The following is a 26,509-nucleotide window of genomic DNA, read 5'->3' on the forward strand; positions in this document are numbered from 1 at the left end:
GAGGATAGATTTGATGGGTTTTGAGCATTCCAACACTCCTAAGTGTACATGCAACCCTAAATACCTTGGATCTATGTTTTCTCTATTATACATGCAAATATGAACTTTCCAAGGTATTACCCTATCTAGCATACAATACTTGATACTTGGGTAATCAAATGGATAGAATACAAACCTTTGTTTGATGTAGCTTGTCTTCTTGAAGCTTGAGTGCCTAGTGCCCCAAGTGTGACACCTCAAATGGTTCACACAACACCAAATGCACATGGAATGACTTGAGAGAAATGGAACACTCCTTGAAATCGTCTAGCCCTCATACACACACACTAGTGCACCATTTCTTGAGCCATTGGATTCTTTTTTATGGTGGCTATTAATGTTACAACGTGTAACTCATAACTTTACCCATTCCTTGTGCTCCATGGATTTTAGCCTCCATGGAGTATCCATGGGTCACCCCATGGACTTAGTCCAACATAAGGAATCTTGGATCACAAGCCCACATATATAAGAATGAATGATTTACACAATCAACCCATATATTTAATTAGTCTCCTTTTGATCACTTAATTAATTCCAAACTAATTCTTGATCAATACTAATTAAATAACCTTATTAATATATTAGAACTTATAATATATTAATAAACCTTAAGCGTTATTTCTCTCATTATAGTCTATCCAAATGCATGATGCCATGCAACCCAAATGGACCATGTTGGGTCGAGTCAAGTCTTACCAATTATAGTTATGGACTTAGACATTAATCCAACAATCTCCCACTTGGATAAGTCTAAAACTATTATTGCGTATGACTTCAAGAACCGACTGGAAATCATAGCTCTCAAAAGCTTCTGTCGAACTCTGACCTTGTCGATGATCTCTGACCTTTGTCAATGACTTGTCCATTAGATAAGGGATCATATGTTCCTCCATTCTAGATATCATATGGACTGAGACATGGATTAAAATCATTCTCTCTGTCCATTTGTTGTTTCCCGATTTCTTATTCATGATGACTGACTGACTGAACAAATTAAATAATTCTTGACTTGGCCAAGCACTCACATGTATCACCATTAAATCATCAAGGGGCCCACAGATATCGCTTTTATCCTGAAGGTAAAAAGGAATGGATAAACTTCGACTCATATGGCTTGTTCTACTACTTGTTGAATCATACACAAAGGCACGTTTTATAACATCGAGTTACCAATGCGTTTTCGTGCAATCAATGTATAACCAACTCATAGTAACAACTCATATCTCTAGGTTTGAAGAATATAAGATATTATCGTCTCATGATCACTCGTGATAAAATCCATGAAGTGATTCCAATGAGAGTGGGTTGAATCTAATACTCAGAACTTATGAGCACTCATGAGTGTTGTAGCCCTTTGTCCAACATCTTAGACCTCTACAAGCCAACCCATGACAATCTTAATTCATATCTACTTCCAACATATGACCGACTGTGGATGGTTTGAATAACTTAGTCATTCCGGAAGAATAACCTAGTTTATTCTGGAAGTCAAAACATGCAAAATGAAACACAAGAATAATTGAATCTAATATGGTATCAAAACCTATGAACATAAATAAAACACCATTTATTTATCACCATATGATTACACATTATACATTGCATACTGTTTCAGCTATCAACTTTATTCTTGAATTAAAACAATAGTTGTCCCATGCTCCGAGCATGTACACTATGTTTTTCTAAACAATAGCTTTGCCATACACCAAGTATGCACTCTATGTTTGTCTATGATCCTTACTTTGTGAAATAAACCAATTGACCAAACTTTCAATGATTCTAATTTCACGCTCCCGAATTCTTATGGCAAATGCAGGAATTCCAAATTCATGCCATTTTACCGAAATTTGTTACATTCTCAACTTTATGCAATGATTCGCTTGTAATGATTATGCACAAAGTCACAAAGATTTGACAACAAGCATTACAGATCATTCCAAAGGAGATCAACTCCTTGGAAACATCCTTCTTGCATTAAGTTTCCTTATCTTACACAGATTTATTGAACAACTTCCACCAATGGGATCATTTCCACATTCCCTTTTTTGACTATCACTTCTGAACAAGAGTTGCCTCTTTTTTCAGAATATGCCAATACGGTCCTTCCAACAATTAACACTATACTTCCAACTGTCCCTGAGCAACCAATCTTTGGTAAACCTTAGATTGTCCTCGACAATTGCTTAATCGTTTTAGTCATATCCAGTTCTAGACCTCTTCCCTTCTTAATGCCTTAGGCATTTGGAAAATTTTAGAAAGGATGGATATAGCACATGTAATCGATCCTATATCCGAAGCATATGGGACACGATTCATGATGTCTCTCACAAAGTCTAAACCAGTCGTTTGCTATAATATTTTTCATTTCTATTTGCCAAGTTCTCATAATTCAGATTATGAAAAGGGATGTCATAATCATAATCGAATTTTAGAACGCAGATAATGAACCCATATATAGAATTTCCTTATGTTGAGGCATTCAAACTTGAAATTCATATATATATTCTTGACTAAATTTGATTAAAATCTCAATCTAAGCTTTTAGAATTGAAATGAAGTATAATTTCCTCTCCCTTAATTATAGCAAAACAACTTTTTCAACCCATGCAACCTCACGAGTTGAACTTTTGTTTTCTATAATTAACATTGCTAACTTGCAATACTTATCATAATTATCATGCTCCCACTACCATGATCATTATTAGCATAACACTTATGCTCCCACTAGCTTTGACATGTACTCAGAAATCAGCTGGACTTCTAGAAATCCATACTTTATTTACTTTCTTACCAAAGTTCAGATTTCTGATACTAGATTTCTTTGATAAGACTTTATCAAAATCATACACCTTTCAATAGATAGCTCACAGGTGTGTCTAAACAATTTAAGAACTATGAATAGGGATGCCGTAATCATAGTCTTAATTGTTTAGACCTTTTCCACTTCTCACAAGTCCAGGTTAGTGTGCCGGTTAACCACACACGCTCCACTAACGACTTTGAGAATGCAAATATCACAATTGCTATCTAGTTAAAATCTACTTAGTGAAAGTGTTTCCTCACCATCATTTTCATGAATCGGATAGAAACCTTATGACACTTAGATTTAATGGTGTATGTGTTCTTATCCATGTGAATTGTCAAAACCATAATCACAAGACAAGGTTAGTGACAAATCCAAACTCTTATGGACTGAACTCAATCTTAATTTCTTGCCATCAGGCAGCTCAAGGGTCTGCCATGGCTTCCCAGTTGTTGTGCAACCAATTGAGAACTCTAAGAACTCATATGCAAAGCCAACTTTAACTGGAATGGGCACAGAATATGTCAACACAATAGGTTATAAACCTTAAGTCATATGCTAGTGAAGAACTTCAGGTTTTATTCTTGATTAGTTCTTGAGACTTTCAAGACCTTTAAGACTCCCACTATCCTCTTGACATATAAGACTTTCTTGTCAGATATTCAAGAGATAGTGTGGATTCTAATCAATACAAACACTTCACACAATTGGCCTTAGTTGGTCTTTGTTTTATCCAAAACGTCACGACTTACCAATGTCAAATGTACAAGAGTAGAAAACTTTTACTCTTACATTTGACTAGTGTTAAGAAACCTTCCTTTAAGATATGTCACTCAACTTACAGTCTTGGAGTATGACTCTAGGACTTGTTTTGGAACGAAGTATGACTCATCTTCTTGATTTGACCACTTCAACAATTCATAGCTCCTCTTCTTAGCTATCAGAATGCACTTAGAGGATGAATTGCGATAAGGTCTCTTAATCATTAAGATGATCATATGTCATGATACTAAAGTACTCTCCCATCTTTTCAGATTTGAGAAAATTTTATCCTTCTGCCTAATTTGATTCTTCTTATTCGCTCTGCCATACATTGGAACCATTTCCAATGTCTCAGAATTACACTTAAGCTTGTAAGTATAACCATATTTACTAAGCTTTAGTAAATCGTGACGAATAATCTTATCGATCCTTTGTGGTGGACTTGACCAGTGCACAACAATGTGTACTCGATCCCTTAGTCCTTCACTTGACTCACATATACATGTGAACAAGGAACTAGTCTTAATTTTCCAAAAATGAAAAATTCTCATTCATCATGCTATATAACTTGCATGATTCCGAGTTTCAGTCCAATTGAAACTCGGGTGATGAGGATCTTTCCTTATTTGGTAAATTTAGACATTACCACAAAGAAAGAATCAATTTCATATTTCCACTCTTGTTATTAATGGAATCATATAAGCAACAATTTTTCCTCAAATGCCATTGTAGGGATATTTTAAAATAAATAAAAATATCATTTTTCCTTTTATTTTAAAACTTTGCGGAAAAACTATCCTTACAATGCAAAAGAGCATGAAAACTTTGTTGATATCTATTCCTAAGCAATATAAAATAACTCCTAAGAAGTAGCACAAGAATCCGATCTTCAAACTATGCGATAGAAATCCATCTACGTGATCAGATTCAGCATATTCTTTCTTTAAGTTTCTTCACTTTTCTTTGATTCTTACAAACATCAACATGTGACCCAGTCACATCATGTATCAAGAATCTCAGTATAGAAACTTAGCAGAGTTAGATAGTGGATTTTACCTGAAGTGGGGTCAAACTTATTGTCTTTAACATCCTTAGGTAAATTTGGCAGTTTTGCAACTAATGCCCCTTCCTTTGGCAATATAAACATATGGACCCTTTGGTAATGGTACCGGTACTATCACAGACTTAGCTTTTCTCTTTACCATTTGGTCAACCGAGTTGACTATGACCGATCCCTTTCCATTAGGAAGAGAATGTTTTTTCTGGATTTCCAGTGTCTTCATTGTTAATGCCCATAAAGTTTTAAGAAGTTGATCTTAGCAAATAGATAAGATCATTAAGGGTCTTGTCATAGTCTGTTTCATAGGAGTCCCAAAGGAACTCACCATGTGACATAGAAAGTGATTGGACATCCAACTTTCTCAAGACTTTGACACCCAACTCTCCCGGCTTGTCAATATGTGACTTCATCTAAAAGATGTGATCACACCTAGAACTTCCCTTGCCAATAGGGCTTGAGTGACTCCGAACTTTGTGGGTTAGGGAGAATAATTGGAGGAGGTGGAGGAAGTGAAGTTCCAAGAGATTTGGGAGGATCATAAATCTCTGAACTAGACATCTTTTGGGAGACATTCAAGATAGTTGATTAAAAGTCCTTAATATAACACCCAATATGAAATAGTAATGCTAGGACCCTACAAACTATTTTATAACTCGGAAGAGGGATCTCGTAATCCAAGCTATAAAGTATTTGAAGGTAGGTGAATGATGATTCACCAATTTCCACCAAGATAAACAAAATGTATTATTAGGTTTTAATTGGTTTTGAAACTCCTAGATTCTTTTGAGATTCATTGAACTATTCAATGGCATGTTTCAATCTCGAGTGTGCCCTTCAGTTTTTGTGACTGGGATACCGAGGATCACAAAACAAGGTGTGAATAACCATGCAAATATACTTGGTACCCTTAATTATTTACCCCTTAATCGATGTGCCGGTTAACCACACACGCTCCACCGATACTATGATAAATATTAAGTTACCCTTTGCCTACCTTGTTAAGTCCAGGTTAGTGTGCCGGTTAACCACACACGCTCCACTAACGACTTAAGAAAAGTGCAAAGTGTAATTTCATAGGTTAGCACCAAATTCACATTTTCCTAAGTAACTAAGATTGGGTATTAATTAGAGTTTAGTTACTTAGTATTTATCATTAATACTTTTAATGAAGGGAGAATTCTAGTCCTTGTCCTACCCGTTCGGCTAACGACCCTCCACCGGTCAAGGAAGCGGTGGGTGAGAGTGGACACCCATTAAACTACCATTTTATAGGCAGTAACCTTATACCCCCTTATAGACCAGCTTCGTGAATGAGGCCTACTAACGGTAAGACTGACTTTACTCTTATACATATAAATATTATTAACTTATAATATTATAAAGTATAAGGGTTGAATTTTAACTTTTAAAATTCTAAGGGCTAACTTGGAATTAAAGTATTCATAAGTGAAAACTTTTCCAAATTCCAAAACTTGAGGGCAAGTTTTGAAACTATTCAAAACTAATTAATTCCCATAACTAATGTGTTTAAATTAGTTTTAATCCAAAAACTCTTCAAGTTCCATAACTTGAGGACAAGTTATGGAAGACTTTAAACTAATAAAAGAATGTAACTTTTTCTTTATTTTGTAACTTATGGAATTAATTAAGGTTACACATTTTATTACTTAATGAAGTGACTCTTGAACCTCCATAACTTGAGGACAAGACTCTTCATTTTTTGTAACCATTGCCAACTTTTATGAGTTTTATGAAACTTAAATGTGACTTTTCATATAACTTCAGGACAATTCACAAAAACACATTTTAGAATCAACTCTTAGATTAAAATGGATTGAAAACACATAATCAATTAACTTTTCTATTAATCTAAGCAACTAATAAGAACAAGATAATTCAAATCAAACTTTTTCATGTAATTAGTCTAAACTTTAAACTAATACAAAACATGAATCTATTGACAATTATCTTTGAAATTGGATTAGCATGAACATTACCACATCAAAAACACGTTTATAAGTCCAAAAACATCTTAGGGTAATGTTCCTAGTCTAATTCCAACCAAAAAACACGAAGACAAGCTGTCAGGGGCCAAAACTCGTCGAGTTCTATAGAGAACTCGTCGAGTTCATGTATTAAACAATGAACTCGTCGAGTTTTCTGTCTGGACAGCTTCTTGGCTTCGAAAAAAATATTTGCATCAAGTATAAGAGAAATCAAGCCTAGGCTCTGATACCATTGATGGGTTTTGAGCATTCTAACACTCCTAAGTGTACATGCAACCCTAAATACCTTGGATCTATGTTTTCTCTATTATACATGCAAATATGAACTTTCCAAGGTATTACCCTATCTAGCATACAATACTTGATACTTGGGTAATCAAATGGATAGAATACATACCTTTGTTTGATGTAGCTTGTCTTCATGAAGCTTGAGTGCCTAGTGCCCCAAGTGTGACACCTCAAATGGTTCACACAACACCAAATGCACATGGAATGACTTGAGAGAAATGGAACACTCCTTGAAATCGTCTAGCCCTCATACACACACACTAGTGCACCATTTCTTGAGCCATGGGATTCTTGTATATGGTGGCTATTAGGGTTACACCATGTAACTCATAACTTTACCCATTCCTTATGCTCCATGGATTTTAGCCTCCATGGAGTATCCATGGGTCACCCCATGGACTTAGTCCAACATAAGGAATCTTGGATCACAAGCCCACATATATAAGAATGAATGATTTATACAATCAACCCATATATTTAATTAGTCTCCTTTTGATCACTTAATTAATTCCAAACTAATTCTTGATCAATACTAATTAAATAACCTTATTAATATATTAGAACTTATAATATATTAATAAACCTTAAGTGTTATTTCTCTCATTATAGTCTATCCAAATGCATGATGCCATGCAACCCAAATGGACCATGCCGGGTCGAGTCAAGTCTTACCAATTATAGTTATGGACTTAGACATTAATCCAACAAGATTGTACCTCATGTTCTCTAACACATCTTCTTATTACCTGATTTGCACAATGTTTCCAAAGGTACGGTTCATCCTAAATGTACCTTCTCGCATCTTTCTTGATCTTATCTCTCTGTGACCTCGTGAGATCGGGTGGGAACTTTCCCGTGACCATGAAGTTGCATATATCTGCATACCAAGGTGGTGTTTAGATAGCAAACAAGTGCTCGTCAGGAATGTGTCATGGATGGGACTCATATCTTCGGGTTGGACTATTCAGCTCAAATGATCGGCGACTAGGTTCTCTTTCCCACTTTTATCATTGAACTCAATATCGAACTCTTGCAAAACCAACATCCACCGTATTAACCTCGGCTTCGAATCTTTATTTGTAAGTAAGTGCTTTATGGCTGCATGGTCCAAATATATGATCACTTTAGTTCCAAGGAGGTACTGTCGGAACTTCTCTAATGCAAACACGATAGCAAGCAACTCTTTTTCTGTTGTGGTGTAGTTGATTTGTGCACTATCAAGGGTCTTTGATGCATAGTAGATGACATGATGTGCTCGATCCACCTTTTGAGCTAATACCGCCCCAACTGTCGTGTTGCTCGCGTCACACATAATCTCAAACGGGAGCTCCCAATTAGGTGGTTGGATGATTGGAGTGGAGGTGAGTAAATCCTTCAAACAATCAAAGGCATCCTTGCATGGCTGAGTAAATTCAAATTCAGCATCTTTTGGAGTAGTTGACACATCGGCACTGTAATCTTTGAAAAATCTTTGATGAACCGCCGATAGAAACCTGCATGGCCAACAAACGAACGAACTTCCCGAACATTTGTCGGGTAAGGAAGACTCTTGATAACATCTATCTTGGCTTTGTCAACTTCCAAGCCTTTTGGGACACAATATGACCTAAAATCAATCCTTTGTCCACCATGAAATGGCATTTTTCATAGTTAAGCATAAGGTCTGTGTCAATGCACCTTTGCAAAAATTTTGTTAGATTGCTTAAACATTCATCAAAGGAGTTTCCATAGACTGTGAAATCATCCATGAAAACTTCAATGATGTTTTCAACATATTCAGAAAAAATGCTCACCGTGCATCTCTGAAATGTCGCGGGTGCATTGCATAGACCAAAAGGCATATCCCTATAAGCAAATGTGCCAAAGGGAAAAGTGAATGTGGTTTTCTCTTGGTCTTCCGAGGCTACCGGAATTTGATGAAAACCCGAGAAACCATCCAAGCAACAGTAATGAGATTTACCCGCCAATCTCTCTAAGATTTGGTCAATAAATGGAAAGGGAAACTGGTCTTTTCTCTTTGAGGCATTCAACTTTCTATAGTCAATACAAACCCTCCCCCCGTTTAGCACACGGTTTGGCACTAAATCTCCCTCGGAATTCTTGACAAATGTGACCCCGGATTTTTTCGGGACTACCTGAACGAGGCTCACCCATTTACTGTCTGAGATAGGGTAAATCATACCTGCATCCAAAAGCTTCATGATTTCTTTCTTTACCACCTCCATCATGGGTGTATTCAATCTTCTTTGTGCCTCTCGAGTTGGTTTTAAGTCTTCCTCCATGAGAATCTTATGCATGCACAAGGAAGGGCTCAACCCTTTTATATCAGCAATTGTCCACCCAATAGCTTTCTTATACTTTTTCAACAAGGTCACCAACTCATCTTCTTCTGCAATAGACATCTTGTTGGAGATAATGACAGGCAAAGTCTTTTCTTCTCCAAGGTATGCATACTTTAAATGATCTGGAAGAGTCTTCAATTTTAGCTTAGGTGCCTGCATAACAGAAGGAAGAAGTTTTGTGTTAGAAATGGGCAATTTCACATTGCTATTATTATACCTCATTTTCTTCCTTTCTTCCATGATCTCCACAATTTCCAGCAACTCTTCATCTAACTTGAAATTTTCTGCAATCTCTTTGACTGGATTGTTATCAAAATTCTTGCTCAAAACTAACTCCAACAAATCATGATTAGTCAAATCAAAACACTTTTCAGTCAAAAGCTAGATTATATCAACAAAATTTATGCAATGAACATCACTTGGGTACCGCATTGCTTCATAGATATTAAAGTTAATGACCTCCCCGTCGAATTCCATAGACAATGTACCATTGTAGACATCAATTTTTGTTCTTACTATTTTTAAGAATGGTCTACCTAAAAGTATCGAACTCGAGGTTGGGTGGTCATCATCTCCCATATCAAGCACATAAAAATATGCAGGAAAGACAAGCTCATTAACTTGCACTAAAACATCCACTAATACACCTTTTGGGTGTACTATAGAACGATCTGCAAGTTGGATGATCACCCCGGTTTTGTTAAAGTGCCTATGCTAATAGATTTATAAACAGAATATGGTAAAACATTTATTGAAGCTCCTAAATCTAGCATAGCACGGGGACATATAGGTTTCCCAATTCGCAAGGAACAGTGAAAACACCCAGATCCTTGCACTTTGGGGGCATCCTTTTCTGCAAAACTATAGAAACATTTTCACTTACTTTCACTGTCTCATTACCTCGCAGCTTCTTTTTAGATGTGCAAATTGTTGGATTAGTGTCTAATCTCGTAACCATATTTGGTAAGTACTTGACCCGGTTGTGCATGGTCCTTTTGGGTTGCCTTCACCAAAGCAACTTGAATGGAGAAATAAATAGAGAAAAAGGTTGTTATGATTTATTAATATATTATAAGAATAATATATTAAAGGAGAAATCATATTTTTTTAATTAATATTGGTCAATAATTAATTAGGAATTAATTTTGTGATCAAGTGTAATTAACTAAACTAGAGGGGTTGGATTGTAATTACGTGATAATTGCAAAGTAGGGCAATGGTTACCCTAGATATAGGATTGGATGAATTCAAGGGATAAGGAATCCTTGAAATCGTCCAAGGATAAGGGCTTTCAAGGCTTATCTTTTGGTTACTTGGTGGGCAAGCAACTAGATAAGGATAAGGACTGAAACCCTAATCTCTACCCTATAAAAGGACCCCTAAAGCCATAGAAATCGTACACTTGATCCCTAGGTGTTCCTAGGGCCGATTTTTGTCTCTCCTTTTCTCTCTCTATTGCCTCTCCAATTGCTTGTGGTGTTTGTGACCCATTAGAGGTACTACACTTGTGGTACTTGCTTTCAAGACTTAGGGTTTGAAGATTTGAGTTGTTATTCCAATATAACAACAAAAGGTATGTGATCTATCTTTCTATGTGAATTTCGAAAATACTAGGAGCATGCTAGGGTTCTTCATGTGTTCATAATGTTGTGTATCTAATAGTGGAAACATAGATCCAAAATCTAGGGTTGCATGCACACATAGGATTTTTTGTTCAAAAACCATCAGTGGTATCAGAGCCTTTGGTTAATTTGTTTTCAATTAGTATTATACAATTGTATGAACTTGACATATTAGGGTTTATAGCCAATAAACCCTAGGAGGCAATATTTTCGAGATTAGGGTTCCTAAACTCTAAATTTGTGAAAAATTGGTAAGGGTTTTTCAGATCCTTTCCTTAAGTCCTAAGATTTCGAAATCTACGGTTTGCAAACCCTAGGATTTTCGAGATTAGCCTCCTCCCCAAGATAAGATCTTAATTTTTAGGGATTTGGATTATCCCATATCTTGTAATTATCCTTTAATGGTTATATATGGTAATCAAAGATTTTGAAATATCCTATCCCATGATTTTCGAAATTTAGAGGGATTAAAAAGATTAGGATAAATTAATTGTTTAATTGATAATTATCCTTTATGTTTTAATAATCCCTTATGATTTAATAATTTAAATTAATAGTTTAATTCAAGATAATTATTAAATCAAGAGTTTTAATATTTAAAATTTATATTTAAATAGTCTTAAATTTCGAAAATTTTAAAATGAGATTAAAACCTAATTGTTTTGAAAAGTTTCAAAACCTGCCCTAAAGTTTTGGAATTTAAATTGTTTGGTTAAAAGTTTAATTTTGAAAGTCTAAATTCTAAAACCCTGATTTTGAAAAGTTCAAATTACACCCTTATGGTTTTATTAAATTAATTAAGTGTATAATTAGAAGAGAGTTAATAAATCCATAATGATATGGTTTATATTTAATTAAAAGTGTAATTTATAAAATTTAAACCACCTAGTATTTTAAAAGTGTAAAATACACCCTTATACTATGTATAACATTAAAAGTCTAATATTATATATGTATAACTAAAATGCTAGTCTTACTGTAACAACGGAAATTTTTAAACAAATTTTTCATTTCTAAAAATGTATTTTCATCCAAAATAAGGCATAAATATCCAACGTATCATGTCATAAAACAAATCATACAAATCCCAAGATCATAAATCCCCTATCAGTGTGTACAGATCACGTCGGCGCCTTCCCACGGTCCTTGCTAGTACCTGAAACACGTAACACAACAACTGTAAGCATAAATGCCTAGTGAGTTCCCCAAAATACAACCTACACACATATGCCTTTCCAGGCCCTGACCTTCCGGTCCCTGTGTCTCAGGGGACTTCCATCCCGACTGGATAAACAATCTGGTCCTACCCATGCCAACCTTACGGTCCACATCACAACGCCTTCCGGCCCATAACATATACGCCTTCCGGCCCAGAATATATACGCCTTCCGGCCCATTACATAAAGCCTTCCAGCCCATATTAAGCCTATCATACATGGCACATATAAACGATTAACTTATCACATACAATGCATATAACTCATAACATATCCGACCTTCCGGTCACACAGTCAACCCTTCCGGGTATAGTATAGTGAGAAGACTCACCTCGTGGAAAGTCTAAGATCTCGAGTCCTTGCTAACCCCGACCTCGAACGATGGCTCAACCTCGCCTAAACATAAAAATATCATATATTACACAAGGACTTCCACCACTTAGAACTTTACTCCTCATCATCATTTCTCAGAGGGTAAAAGACTATTTTACCCTTCCTGGACCTAAAGTTCTCAAGTTGACCAAAACCCTAAAAGTCAACCAAAGTCAAACCCTGAGAGTACGCGGGGCGTACTCTAGATGTACGCAGGGCGTACATCGCCAACCCCTCCCTGATCGGGGTCTCCACCCAGTACGCTGCGCGTACTGGGAGTTACGCCCAGCGTAACCCCCAGAGTCAGCCACTCTCCATTTCTGGTCTTAATCAGTTAAGTCATTACTTCCACTTCTAGATCCGACTCTTCTAATGTGTCTTAACCCATAAAGTCGAGACCTTTAAGCCTTGGCACGACTGTAAAGGCTCCAACATCACAATACAACCTTTTATTCAAACTCAAGGACCTAGATCTCATGCATGATGAAATCCCCACGTCCAAGATGCCATTTTTATGAGTCTACAACTCCAATAGATCAGATATATGAAGTATCTAAGCTTATGGAGGCCATTTGCACAAAAGTCTCCACCTTTGGGACTTAAACCCTAGAAAATGACCTTATAAGCATACAACATGAACCAAGTGACAAGATCCGAACTTTATACCTGGAAATGAAGATTTAGCCCTTGAAATGTTCAGATCTACCCTTGAGCACCACTTCTAGCCTCTCCAACAAGCTCTTCTTCTTCTATGCAACCTTGAAAGGGCACCACTAAACTTAGAATACACACAATGGCCTAGGAAAGAAGGTACACTCTTTTAGGGTTTCACTCTGAGGGATGGTGGCTGAAAAGACCAGCCACATGTTCCTTATATAGCCCCATCAAAGGAATTTAGGGTTTGGGTCTGAATACATTACGACGGGCATAACCTTGGGTACGCCCTGCGTACCTAAGGGAAAACGCGTCCAAAATGAGGCGCACGAGTACGCGCAGCGTACACCTTGTACGCCGAGCGTACTAACTTACCATGAAAACCCTAATTCACAAACTTAACCAAGATGCAAGGCCAAAAGAAGAATACCTGAATTCCGGGATGTTACAACTCTCCCCCACTAGAACTAGACTTCGCCCTCGAAGTCTCGCTCTGAAAATAGCTCCGGATGCTACTCCCGCATCTCGCGCTCCGGCTCCCAGGTCATCTCCGATCCCTTCTGGTGTTGCCACTGAACCAACACCAGAGGTACCTCCTTGTTCCTCAGAACCTTGATCTTCCGATCTCTGATGGCCACTGGTCTCTCAGCATAATTCAAGCTCGCATCCACCTGTATATCCTCTAATGGAACCACTACCGACTCATCGGCTATACACTTCCTCAATTGCGACACATGAAAAGTGTCGTGGATCTGCCCCAACTCAGCTGGCAACTCCAAACGATAGGCCACCCGGCCTACCCTCGCAATCACTCGAAATGGCCCACTATACCGGGGCCCCAATTTGCCCCTCTTCCTGAATTGAATCACTCCTTTCCAAGGAGAGACCTTCAGGAGAACGAAGTCGCCGACCTGAAACTCAAGCTCGGACCGGTGTCTGTCTGCATAACTCTTCTGACAGCTCTGGGCGGTCAATAACCTCTGTCTGACCTACCGAATCTGCTATGTCGTCTGAAGCACGATCTCTGTACTACCCATCACTCTCTGCCCAACCTTTCCCCAACAAATGGGGGTCCGACACCTCCTCCCATACAACAGCTCAAAGGGTGGCATACCAATGCTCGAATGATGGCTGTTGTTGTAGGAAAACTCTGCCAAGGGTAAATACGCGTCCCAGCTACCCTCGAAATCCAACACACATGCTCGAAGCATGTCCTCGAGCGTCTGAATCGTCCGCTCACTCTGACCGTCTGTCTGGGGATGATATGCGGTACTAAAATGCAGTCTAGTACCCAACTCCTCATGAAATTTCTTCCAGAATCTGGAATTGAAACGCACATCACGGTCCGAAACAATCGAGATCGGCACCCCATGCCGAGATACCACTTCCCTCACATATATCTCTGCCAACTTTTCCGCTGAAGAACCCTCACTGATGGCAAGGAAGTAAGCGCTCTTCGTCAACCTGTCCACAATCACCCAAATTGCATCAACTCCTCTGGCAGTCCTCGGCAAATTGGTGACGAAATCCATGGTGATATGTTCCCACTTCCACTCGGGAACCTCCAATGGCTGCAACTTGCCATGCGGTCTCTAGTGCTCGGCCTTAACCCTGCGGCAGGTCAAGCACCTCTCAACAAACCATGCGACGTCCCTCTTCATACAGGGCCACCAATACTCTTTCCTCAAATCCAAATACATCTTCGTAGCCCCCGGATGGATCGAAAATTTCGACTGATGAGCCTCTTCCATCAACGTAGTACGCGTACCGCCCACAAACGGTGCCCAAATCCGACCCTGAAAAGTCATAAGCCCTCGACCATCCGTAACGAACTCTGAAACCAAACCAACAACCCGTTCCCTCTTCTGCATCTCCGGTTTCACAGCCTCGGCCTGTGCCCCACGAATGGCATCCAGTACCGGAGTTATCACGGTCAATCTCAAACATACATCTCGCAGAGGAGTGCTCTCCGCCCTGCGGCTCAACGCATCGGCTACCACATTAGCCTTGCCTGGGTGGTATAGGATCTCACAATCATAATCCTTGACCACATCCAACCACCTCCTCTGACGCATATTTAGGTTGGGCTGATCCATCAAGTGCCTCAAACTCTTATGGTCCGTGTATATCGTACATCGAACCCCATACAAGTAGTGACGCCAAATCTTAAGGGCGAACACTACTGCCCCCAACTCTAGATCATGCATGGGATATCTCGTCTCATGAGGCTTCATTTGTCTTGATGCATATGCTATCACATGCCCTCTCTGCATCAGCACCGCACCCAGCCCCAAAATCGATGCATCACAATATACTACAAAATCCTCCATCCCTTCCGGGAGAGCTAATACCGGGGCTTCGCACAACCTTTGTCGAAGTGTCTCAAAGGAGGTCTGCTGCTCGGGACCCCATGAGAATGCAACACCCTTTCAGGTCAATCTGGTGAGTGGCACTACGATCTTGGAGAAATCCTTGATAAATTTCCGATAATACCCTGCCAACCCAAGGAAACTCCTAATCTCAGAGGGTGACTTTGGCACCTCCCAACTCATCACCGCCTCAACCCTGGCCGGATCGACCAATATCCCTTCCTGATTAACAAGATGTCCAAGGAACTGGACCTCCCGCAACCAGAAATCACACTTGGAGAACTTTGCATAAAGCTTCTCCGATCTCAAAACCCCAAGGACCTCCCTCAAATGCTCTTCATGCTACTCTCTAGATCTCGAATATACCAGAATATCATCGATAAATACAATCACCGACCGATCCAACATCGGCCTGCATACCCTGTTCATGAGATCCATGAACACGGCCGGGGCATTGGTGAGCCCAAAAGGTATCACCACAAACTCATAATGCCCATATCGCGTCCTGAACGTTGTCTTCTAGACGTCCTCATCCCGCACTCTCACCTGGTGATATCCCGACCTCAAATCGATCTTGGAGAACCAAGATGCTCCCTGCAACTGATCAAATAAATCGTCGATCCTCGGTAACAGGTAACGGTTCTTGACCGTCAGCTTGTTCAACTCCCGGTAGTCAATGCACATCCGGTGTGAACCATCCTTCTTCTTGACGAACAGAATAGGCGCTCCCCATGGTGAGCTGCTCGGCCGAATAAATCCCTTCCCCAGCAGCTCCTGAAGCTACGAGGATAACTCCTGCATCTCTGGAGGTGCAAGACGATAAGGCACCTTAGCGATAGGCGCGGCCCCGGGAACCAAATCAATATTGAACTCCACTTGCCTCACAGGAGGCACACCCGGTAGCTCCTCGGGAAAAACATCTGGAAATTCACGTACTACCGGAACCTCCTCAACTGAACTCGGTCTCTCGGAAGCCACCCGCGTATCCAACACATACGCCACAAAACCCTTACAGCCCTGCTGTAAACACTGTCTCGCCCTAGCGGCCGAACAAAAAGCTGATCCTGAACGTGTACCCTCGCCGTACACTGAAAGAACTCCTCCACTAGGGTTTCGTATGGTCACCAGCTGACGCTCATAGTCGATAACCGCGCCGAATCGGCTCAACCAATCCATGCCCACAATGACACAGACATCACCCATCGCAATAGGAACCAGATCAATCGGAAACTCAACCCCGAAAATCTCTAACACACATCCCCGGAAAACCTCCGTGGCACAAATCACTCTATCATCAGCTATGGAAACTCTCAGAGGCCGACTCAATGCCTCACGACTAACACTGATATGCTGACTAAAGGCCAAAGATACAAAGGACCGACTCGCACCCGAGTCAAATAACACTAAAGCAGGTACAGAGTTCACAAGGAAAGTACCTACGCATAGCATAACATAAGCATAATATCTCAACATCAAAAATAAATACATGAAATAAAGCATACCTGCCACAACATCGGGCGCAGCGGGGACCTCCTCCGCAGTCAGCTGAAAGGCTCTCCCACGAGCCCTCGGGGCCTCGGCCTTCACTGGTCGAGTCTCAGTAGCCCTGGAAGCAGGTGCAGATCCCTGATGAAGCTGAGGGCACTCGGCCTTCCGATGGCCGGTCTGGTTGCAATGAAAGCAAACCATAAACCCCTTGGGGCAATCCCTAGCGATGTGCCCCTCCTTGCCACACTTGTAGCAAGCACCTGATCGACATGTCCCCTCGTGACCCTTGCCGCACTTTCCGCAAGTGCGGCCCTTCGGACCTCCCGTCCTCGAATTGGCGGACTTAGTCTGCTTGGCTGCCGGCTGAGACTGAGTCGGCCGCCGATCCACCTGTTGAGACTCGGCCTCCTCCCTGGCCTGTGTCTCCAACTCGATCTCGCGCTTCCTGGAATTCGCCTGAAGCTCAGCAAAGGTATGATATGTGGAGTTCGACACGAACTCCCGGATATCCCTCCTCAACACACCCAAATATCGGCTCATCCGAGCCTGCTCTGTGGACACCTGCTCGGGGCAGAACATCGCCCTCTCATGAAACTTCCGCGTGATCACCGTAACCGAATCAGTACCCTGCTTGAGGGTCAAGAACTCCTGAACCAACCGTTCCCTCTCCACCGGGGGAACGTACTCGTCTCTGAACATAGAGGTAAACCTCTCCCACGTCACAGCTGAAATCTCAGCCAAAGTGAAGTTCGCCGTCATGAACTTCCACCAATCCTTCGCTCCCAGACGGAGCTGGTTCAAGGCGAACCGTACTCTCAGATGCTCCGGACATGAACAAGTGTAGAAGCATCCCTCGATATCAGCAATCCACCTCATCGCAGCGATTGGGTCCTGCGTCCCGTCAAACTCAGGTGGCTTCGTGTTGCTGAACTCCCGAAACAGCAACGAGTCACCTCCCTGTGGTCTGGCAGCGGCCACAACTGGGGTAGCGGCAGCGGCTGCAGCCTCAGTCAGCGCGGCGTACCGCTCATCAAAGGTCTCCATCAAAGTGGTCTTAATAGACCCAAACATCTCCGGAATCTCAGCCCGGATCGCTGCAGCCACCTCCTCATGAATCATCTGACGAATCTCCTCATCACTCACATTGCTCGTACTCGGTCTGTGGCGTGGTCCAACCATGATGCCTCTGAAATACAACATAGAACTATCAGAGACTCTATCGAGCATAATCGTACTCGATAACGCAACCCTACTCAGTCTCCGATACCCAGGGATTCTTACTTGGGTTGCCCACTGACCCGGTGTCTTCGGTAGTACGGGCCCAATACTACCGACCACACCGCATCAGCATTCATCCCAAGTCCTCCTCCCCAAACCCTGGATCGTGAGTACTCTACTCTTGTTATGCACTAACTACCCGCTCGCTCTCAAAGCATCTCATAGCAACAGACTTCCCTAGACTAAGGCATCACAAATCAGGCCACTCTAGTCCTATCATGAATACCTAGTCTTCTAGTATGCATAACAATTCATATCATATCATATCTCTTAACACAACATTGTAAGGGTATTTTGGGGATCTTTACCGTTCGGGCGCTGGCTGATCGTACACACTGCTTCATTCTTGTTTACCACAAAATCCTTTATAAAAATTTTATGCCTTTGCTTTTAAAAGCTTTTCCTCAAATCCTCAGTTTGAGTTCAGTTACGCCCGAAGGTGTACCCGAATCCCTCAAACCAAGGCTCTGATACCAATTTGTAACAACAGAAATTTTTAAACAAATTTTTCATTTCTAAAAATGTATTTTCATCCAAAACAAGGCATAAATATCCAACGTATCATGTCATAAAAAAAATCATACAAATCCCAAGATCATAAATCCCCTATCAGTGTGTACAAATCACGCCGGCGCCTTCCCACGGTCCTCGCTGGTACCTGAAACACGTAACACAACAACTATAAGCATAAATGCCTAGTGAGTTCTCCAAAATACAACCTACACACATACGCCTTTCCAGGCCCTGACCTTCCGGTCCCTGTGTCTCAGGGGACTTCCATCCCGACTGGATAAACCTTCCGGTCCTACCCATGCCAACCTTACGGTCCACATCACAACGCCTTCCGGCCCATAACATATACGCCTTCCGGCCCATAACATAAAGCCTTCTAGCCCATATTAAGCATATCATACATGGCACATATAAACGATTAACTTATCACATACAATGCATATAACTCATAACATATCCGACCTTCCAGTCACACATTCAACCCTTCCGGGTATAGTATAGTGAGAAGACTCACCTCGTGGAAAGTCTAAGATCTCGAGTCCTTGCTAACCCCGACCTCGAACGATGGCTCAACCTCGCCTAAACATAAAAATATCATATATTACACAAGGACTTCCACCACTTAGAACTTTACTCCTCATCATCATTTCTCAGAGGGTAAAAGACTATTTTACCCTTCCTGGACCTAAAGTTCTCAAGTTGACCAAAACCCTAAAAGTCAACCAAAGTCAAACCCTGAGAGTACGCGGGGCGTACTCTAGATGTACGCAGGGCGTACATCGCCAACCCCTCCCTGATCGGGGTCTCCACCCAGTACGCTGCGCGTACTGGGAGTTACGCCCAGCGTAACCCCCAGAGTCAGCCACTCTCCATTTCTGGTCTTAATCAGTTAAGTCATTACTTCCACTTCTAGATCCGACTCTTCTAATGTGTCTTAACCCATAAAGTCGAGACCTTTAAGCCTTGGCACGACTGTAAAGGCTCCAACATCACAATACAACCTTTTATTCAAACTCAAGGACCTAGATCTCATGCATGATGAAATCCCCACGTCCAAGATGCCATTTTTATGAGTCTACAACTCCAATAGATCAGATATATATGAAGTATCTAAGCTTATGGAGGCCATTTGCACAAAAGTCTCCACCTTTGGGACTTAAACCCTAGAAAATGACCTTATAAGCATACAACATGAACCAAGTGACAAGATCCGAACTTTATACCTGGAAATGAAGATTTAGCCCTTGAAATGTTCAGATCTACCCTTGAGCACCACTTCTAGCCTCTCCAACAAGCTCTTCTTCTTCTATGCAACCTTGAAAGGGCACCACCAAACTTAGAATACACACAATGGCCTAGGAAAGAAGGTACACTCTTTTTAGGGTTTCACTCTGAGGGATGGTGGCTGAAAAGACCAGCCACATGTTCCTTATATAGCCCCATCAAAGGAATTTAGGGTTTGGGTCTGAATACATTACGCCGGGCGTAACCTTGGGTACGCCCCGCGTACCTGAGGGAAAACGCGTCCAAAATGAGGCGCGCGAGTACGCGCAGCGTACACCTTGTACGCCCAGCGTACTCGCTTACCATGAAAACCCTAATTCACAAACTTAACCAAGATGCAAGACCAAAAGAAGAATACCTGAATTCCGGGCTGTTACACTTACCGTTAGTAGGCCTCATTCACGAAGCCGATCTATAAGGGTGTATAAGGTTATGGCCTATAAAATGGCCGTTTAATGGGTATCCTCTCTTACCCACCGCTTCCTTGATTGGTGGAGGGTCGTTAGCCGAACGGGTAGGATAGGGCAATCCTCTCTTCATTAATAAGTATAATGAATCTATTTAAAGTAACTAAACTCTTTTACAAATTTCCTATCCTAGTTACTTTAGGCAAAAGTGAAATTGATGCAATCCCATGAAATTGCACTTTGCACCCTTGCTAAGAAGTTAGTGGAGCGTGTGTGGTTAACCGGCACAATAATTGGTTCTAAGCAAAGGTGGCAAAGGGTGACTCAATGTTTGTCATAGTCCGATGGAGCGTGTGTGGTTAACCGGCACATCGAATAGGTGACTGTAACAATGAGGGCACCATGTACATTTGCATGGTTATTCACACCCACTTTGTGATCCTCGGCATCCCAGTCACAAATGAGAGGGGCATATCAAGATTTAAACATGTCATTGAAAAGTTCAATAAATCTCAAAGGAAATCTAGAAAATCTCAAATACATTTAAAACTTAACCTATTATGTTTTTCATGGTGAAGAATTAGTGAATCGTCATTCACTTACCTCCAAATTATTTGCATGTTGGGTTACGGCATCCCTCTTCTAATGTGTAAATAATGTTGTTGGATCCTAGCCTTAATGTCTCATTTGGGTGTTTCATTAAGGATTCAATCAACTAACTTGAAATTTCTCCCGTTTTGTAGATGTCTGATTCTAACCGTGGTCTTCTCGAATCCCAAGGAAAAGGTGTTCCTGTTGAAAGTGAAAGCTTGTTCCAAAGTGAAGGATCAATGTGGACTAGCTTGATTTCACTTCCTCTTCCTCCTCCCGTTGTTCTCCCTGACCCACAAGAACGAAGATTTGAAAGGTTCAAGATCACCGAAACCCTATTGGCAATGGAACATGAAGATGGTAAACCCGTGTGTGGTCACGTCCTAGGGATGAAATCACACATTGATAGGTTGATTATGTTGGGTGCGTCTTTCCCCCAATAAGTTGGCTGTGGACTGGGTTCTTCAGTCACTCCCTGAATCATATGATAAGTTCCAAAGAGAGTATTATATGATGGATCTTGACGCGACCCTCATTGACTTAACTTACATGCTTATTGCTGTTGAATCAAAAATGATTTGGCGAAGTAATGGAGCATATTTGTCTGGTAATTCAACCAACCATGCTTCCGTGGACATTCTAGAAGAACCTACCTGTTTCTGATGCCAAGAGAAAGGGCAATGGATACGAAGTTGCCCAAAGGACCTGAAGAGTCTAAGAGATGGGAGAGTCAAAAAGTATGGCTCTACTTCAGGTTTAAAATCCACTATCTAACTCCATCAAATTCGTATTCCTTATACATAATGTGATAAGATTACATTTGAATGTTTTGCAGAATTAGAGAAAAGAGAGGAAGCTTGATGGAAGAGCAAGATGAGTCTGATCACGAGAAATGGATTACGATCGCATGGATTTGAAGATCAGATTTTGAGCTTAAGAAGTTATGATAGATTTGTTAGGAGTATTTGATTACATAGTTTTTCAGTCGTATTTTGCATTATAAGGACAAGCTTTTCCGCTGCTTTTATGAATAAAATAAATTTTGGTTTGATCGTATTTGTTTATTCTTACAATGGCGTATATGAAAAATTGATGTTTGTGTACTTCTATTATTAGCAAAATGGATTTGATTCTTAAATTAGGTTATTTGTGTAAGTGTCAAGAGTTTACCAAAAAGGGAGAGTTTCTCATCGCCCAAGTTTCAAGTGGATAGGAACTTGGAATCATGCAACAAGTATTGTATGATGAATGAAAACTTTCACAATTGGGAAATTTAGACCGATTCTTTGACAAAGTGTCAAATGAAGGACTAGAAGATCAAATACACTAGGTCGTACGTTGATCAAGTCTACCACAAGAGTGACAAAGATATTCGTCATGATTTACTAAAGTTTAGTGAATATGGTTATACCTATAAGATTGAGTATAATTCTGAGTTGATTGAAAGAGTTTCAATCAATATCAGAACGAATAAGAAGAATCAAGTAGGCAGAAAGATAAAAGTTTCACTATTCTAAGAAGAAGGGAGAGTACCTTTTATTATATTTTATGATAAGTCTTAATGATTAAGAACCATATCTCAATTGATCCTCTAAATGAGTCTTAGTACAATTTGTATATCTAAGAAGAGAAATCGAGAATTGTGAAAATGGTTAAATCAAGATGTCAATCATAGTTTGTTCCAATATCAAGTCTTAGAGTTACACTCCAAGATTGTGAATTGAGTGACAAGTCTTAAGAAGATTTATAACATTCATCAAATGTGGAATTTGGAAAAAGGGTTTCTTATTCTTGCACATTTGAAATTGGTAAGTTGTGATGTCTTAGATAAGACAAAGACCAACTAGGACCAATCATATGAAGTGTTTTGTCTTGATAAAAGCTACACTAACTCTTGAATATTTGTTTGTCAAGAAATGTTTCTTGACAAGAGAATCTTATATGTCAAGGAGTTAGTGGGAGTCTTAATGGTCATGAAAGGTTTCAAGAACAAATCAATAATAGACCTTATCAATCATCACTAGCACACGACTTAAAGTTTACGACCTATCGTGTTGACACTATTTTTGTTTCTGTGCCATTCCAATTGAGTTAATTATGCATGTGAGTTCTATGAGTTCTCATTTGAACGCATAAAAGGCAATCACCTTGATCAATGAAAAGGTCATTGATAGGAAAGGGTGAGCTGCTTAACTACTTGGAAGACATGGTCGGCACTCGTGTTACCATAAGGCAAGAAATCAATATTAAGAAAGTTCAGTCCATATGAGTTTGGGTTTGTCGCAAAATTGGTTTTGGAAAATTCACATGCATAGGAACACATACACTATAAAATCTAAGTGTTATAAGATTTCCCTCCTTCATGAAAATGGTTGTCAGGAAATGCTTTCACTAAGAGAGATTTTAGAATATAGCAGTTGTGAAAATTGTATTCTCAAATTCAATTATGGTTACGGCATCCTTTTCCATAGTTCGAATTATAAGATTTGACAGTTAGTCTGAATATTTGGAACTTGGTAACATAAGTTCTGAATTTGTCTAGACACACACGTGAGCCTCTTAAGGAAAAGGTGTGTGAGTTTAAGAAGCTTAGATAAAGGATTATCAAAGCATCTGGTATTAGAAATATGAACTTAAGGAATTCAATAAGCATTGTTTTCTGGAAGTTCAGTTGTTTTCTGAATACATGTCAAAGCTAGTGGGAGCATAAGTGTTATGCCAATAAGGAAATAATCATCATGTTAGTGGGAGCATGATTTTTATGGTAAGTATTGCAAGTTAACAATATTAATTATAGAAAACAAGAGTTATACTTTGTAAAGTCGTAAGGGTTGAAAAGTTGTTTTGCTATAATTAAGGGAGAGAATATTGTACTTCATTCCAAAATCTAAAGCTTAGATTGAGAAATTTTAATAAATTTAGTCAAGGATACATAGTGTGTTCTCAAGTTTTGATTATGATTACGGCATCCCTCTTCATAGTTCGAATAGTGTGAACGTGACACATAAAATATTATGGCAGAAGATTGATAAAGTATCATATCTTTATGTAAGACATTATGCATTATGTCTCATACGCTTCGGGTATAGGAACAGTTGCATATGCTATAACATTTGACCGTTCTAAAAATTTTCCAAATGCAAAGGGCATTTAGAGGGAAAAGGGACTAGAACGGGTTTTGACTAAAATAATTAAACAACTATCAAAGGACGATCCAAATTTCGCTGAGGATTGGTTGCTTGTGAGTAGTTGGAAGTATAGTAATGGATGGACCATATTGACATTATTATGAATACATAAGATTCTAGTAAGAATGAGTTGTCATATGGCAAATATACAAATGTTTCCATAATTAGGAGTTGGAAATTAAGAATTTATGTCTAGATTAGAAAATCTATGCAAAAGGATGTTCAAAGGAATGTAATTTGAGTGAGAGACATCACATCTATAGAATTGTCTTGTAACAATTTCTGATAGAGTACCTTGTCATTTCATTGGCCGAGTCTTTGTGACTTTTGTGTCGTGACTTCACAAAAGGATCATTGCATAAAATATTAGAATTTGACACATTCTAAAAGGTGGCCAGAATTTGGTATTCTTACGCTAATAGTAAGGATTGGGGATCATGAAATGAGTTTTATTGATCTTTTTCACAAAGTATGGACCATAGGAAACCAAAGTGTGCATGCTTGGAGCATGGGACAAATGTGGTTATGATTCGAGTTATAAAGTTGATTATCTGAAACATTAAACAATGAATAATGAGTAATCAATATGGTGATTAAATAAAAGTGTTTTATTTATACTCACAAGTTTGGGGTAATATAGGATTAAGTATTATCATTGTGTTTCTCTTTGCATGTTTTGACTTCCAGAATAACTGGGTTATTCGAACCTCCACAGTCGGTCATACGTTGGAAGTAGGTATGAATGAAGACTGTCATCAATTGGTTTGTAAATTGTCTAAAGTGTATTAGACATAGAAAAGGTTTGCTGCAACGTTCATGAGTGCTTATGAATATGATATTGAGCATTGGATTAAACCCACGCTCACTTAGATTGCCTCATGAATTTTTTCACGAGCGATTGGTGAGATGATAATATCTTGTATTCTTGAAACCGAGATGTGTGAGTTGTATCTTGCGAATCGGTTGCACATTGATAATATGTAAACGCACCAGTAACTTGGTGTTATAAAACTTATTGTTGTGTGTGATTTGGTGAGTGAGTGCAAGCAAGCATTGAGTCGAAGTTTATCCGTTCCTTTTACCCAAAGTGGGATAAAAGTGATATATGTGGGGCCCTCAATGATTTAGTGATGACAAACGTAAATGCTCGGCCGGGCTAGGGATAATTTGATTTGTTCAATTAGTCAGTCGTTGTAAATCGGAAATCGGGAAACAGCACATAGACTGAGAGAATGATTTCATGTCTATACGATATCTAGAATGGAGGAATATATGATCCCTTATCTAAAGGACAGGTTATTGATAAGATCAGAGTTCGACAGCGTCTTTGAGAGCTACAATTGCTAATCGAGTTGTACTTGCATTTGTGGTTACTAGACTTATCCAAGTGGGAGACTGTTGGATTAGTGTCTAAGCCCATAACCATATTTGGTAAGTATTTGACCCGGTTGTGCATGGTCCTTTTGGGTTGCCTTCACCAAAGCAACTTGACTGGAGAAATAAATAGAGAAAGAGGTTATTATGATTTATTAATATATTATAAGAATAATATATTAAAGGAGAAATCATATTTGTTTAATTAATATTGGTCAATAATTAATTAGGAATTAATTTTGTGATCAAGTGTAATTAATTAAACTAGAGGGGTTGTATTGTAATTATGTGATAATTGCAAAGTAGGGCAATGGTTACCCTAGATATAGGATTGGACGAATTCAAGGGATAAGGAATCCTTGAAATCGTCCAAGGATAAGGGCTTTCAAGGCTTATCTTTTGGTTACTTGGTGGGCAAGCAACTAGATAAGGATAAGGACTGAAACCCTAATCTCTACCCTTTAAAAGGACCCTTAAGGCCATAGAAATCGTACACTTGATCCCTAGGTGTTCCTAGGGTCGATTTCTATCTCTCCTCTTCTCTCTCTATTGCCTCTCCAATTGCTTGTGGTGTTTGTGAGCCATTAGAGGTACTACACTTGTGGTACTTGCTTTCAAGACTTAGGGTTTGAAGATTTGAATTGTTATTGCAATATAACAACAAAAGGTATGTGATCTATCTTTCTATGTGAATTTCGAAAATACTAGGAGCATGCTAGGGTTCTTCATGTGTTCATAATGTTGTACATGTATCTAATAGTGAAAACATAGATCCAAAATCTAGGGTTGCATGCACACATACGATTTTTTGTTCAAAAACCATCACAAGGTTCCTTAAGGAACTTAGCA

This window comes from Lactuca serriola, chromosome 4 (assembly GCF_051521515.1).
Source record: "Lactuca serriola cultivar US96UC23 chromosome 4, Lser_US96UC23_V15, whole genome shotgun sequence".
NCBI lineage: Eukaryota > Viridiplantae > Streptophyta > Magnoliopsida > Asterales > Asteraceae > Lactuca > Lactuca serriola.